The sequence below is a fragment of the Melanaphis sacchari genome, unplaced genomic scaffold (assembly GCF_002803265.2).
Source record: "Melanaphis sacchari strain LSU unplaced genomic scaffold, SCAv2.0 Contig14_pilon_pilon, whole genome shotgun sequence".
NCBI lineage: Eukaryota > Metazoa > Arthropoda > Insecta > Hemiptera > Aphididae > Melanaphis > Melanaphis sacchari.
This window is the reverse complement of record NW_020270656.1, coordinates 94,687-96,685: the sequence shown is the minus strand read 5'-3', so window position 1 is coordinate 96,685 and position 1,999 is coordinate 94,687. Positions and strand designations below refer to the sequence as shown.

At 29.6% G+C, this 1,999-nt stretch overlaps 1 pseudogene; it reads left to right on the top strand.

The window, feature by feature from the left end:
- The first annotated feature begins 699 nt into the window (after window positions 1-699).
- Window positions 700-1,757, top strand: LOC112591962 (annotated as a pseudogene).
- Window positions 1,758-1,999: the final 242 nt, after the last annotated feature.

Genomic DNA, 1,999 nt, shown 5'->3' with positions numbered 1-1,999 from the left:
TCTAGCTTAAACGATATTTTTGAATAACTAAGTATCTTTCATAGAAAATTGCTTTTGATTATTAAGGAAAAGTGGTCTTATTGTAGTTTTATTATTTTTTTTTACAAGTATTATCAATTAAAAAACCTTCATCAACTATAACAGCATTAGGATTTTGCATGAATTCAGTGAGATTGCTTTACTCAAATATGGTTTTATCAGAATCCCTACCACCATATGGCTTACTACTTATATATATATTATAAGACCACCTAGAGAAATTTCTGTCAAAAGTCTTAATGTAAAAGTAAACTTATAGTAGGTAACTATCAGTGTTTATTTCATAAAAAAAAAAAATCTATGACATTATTACCTTAACTACATATTGTAATGCGATAATATGTGAAACGAGTTATCGGCCGAATGTAAGTTATTTTGTGCATCACGGACCACGGTTGATAATAAAATAAAATAAATATTTAACATAATAATTTGTTGGTTATTACCTTTTCGTATATTAATAGTTGTTAGTCATCACACATCAGCATAATCGATTTTAGATACCTTATCCTTTATCGCATGTGGGTAATTTTTAAAACGTGCCGTCGTCTGTCGACTGTCAGTGTAGTGGTTAACGTGTTTAAGACTACCTACGTCAAACTTCAGTTTGGTTGATTTGTTTCAATTTGGTCGTGTTTTAGTGCTTTTTGGCCAGTAATTATGTCAAAACGCAAAAGTAATCCTATATTAGATATGTTTCGAAAAAAACAAATGTGGCCAATGCGAGAACAAGAAGACGTTGATGACCCATCAGTTATACTTTCACCGGTTTCACCCACGAAATTAGTGTTCATAAAGTATTAAAAACTTATTCTTATCAAAAAGTTGGGAAAAATCGTTCAACTGGTTGTATTTTAATGCTGAAAAGGGTGGGGCTTTTTGTGAGGTGTGTGAAAAATTTCTTAGTAATAATCAAAGCGCTTTGCAGAAATCACAATATATTTTTATATGTACCCCATTTACGAATTATCGAAAAGCTACTAGTAAAACTGGTAAGCTCTTAAAACACGCCTGTTCAGAAAATCATTCTAAGGTTTTAGCTTTAAACAAATTTTTTTTTACAAGGAAAAAATGAACCTATACATACACAAATGATTCAACAAAGTAACTCAGAAAAAATACAAAATAGAATTAATTTCTCCACTTTTGTGCATAGTGTTTATTTTTTGGCAAAAGAAGAAATTCCTCATACTACTAAATATGAATCATTATTAAATAAAGTAGTGCTAAAACAAAATCAAACTTTACTTGAGTGGGTGGAAAAACAAAACGATAGATCGACTTACATGAGTAAAAACACAGCTATTGAAATATTAAATTGTATTTCCACTGTTCTTGAAACTCATGACTCAAATTAATTGAGAAATAAATATTTTTCATTAATGGCTGACGAGTCGAAAAATATTAAAAATATTTGTGAAATGACAATAATTATTCGTTTTGTAACAGATTGTGGTAAAATTAAAGAATTATTTTTATGCATCGTTGAATTATCTAGCACAAATGCGCAAACCATGACAGAAACTATTAATCGAGAGTTAAATAAAAGAGGACTCGACTATTCGAAACTTATAAGTCTTGGTTTTGATGGTGCTGCAAATTTTTCTGGTAGTATAACTGGAGTACGAAAAAGACTATCTGAAATAGCACATAGAGAAATACCATATATTCACTGTAGAGCTCATTTATTATCATTAGCCTTAGCTGCTTTCAATTAAACGAACCCTCCAAGTAGTTAAAGATTTTTATAAATTCTTTCATAAATTCGCTAAGCGTGAAAAAATATTTCATAATATTCAAGAAGCTATAAATGAAAAAAAATTTAAAATACTGGAAACTATTGATACACGTTGGTTAAGTAATCATCGATCAATTCATGCAATCAAAGAGTGTTATAGATCAATTATTTTGACATGTAAGCATATACACACTGATGGAGCAGATCTTGCATCACTAGCAG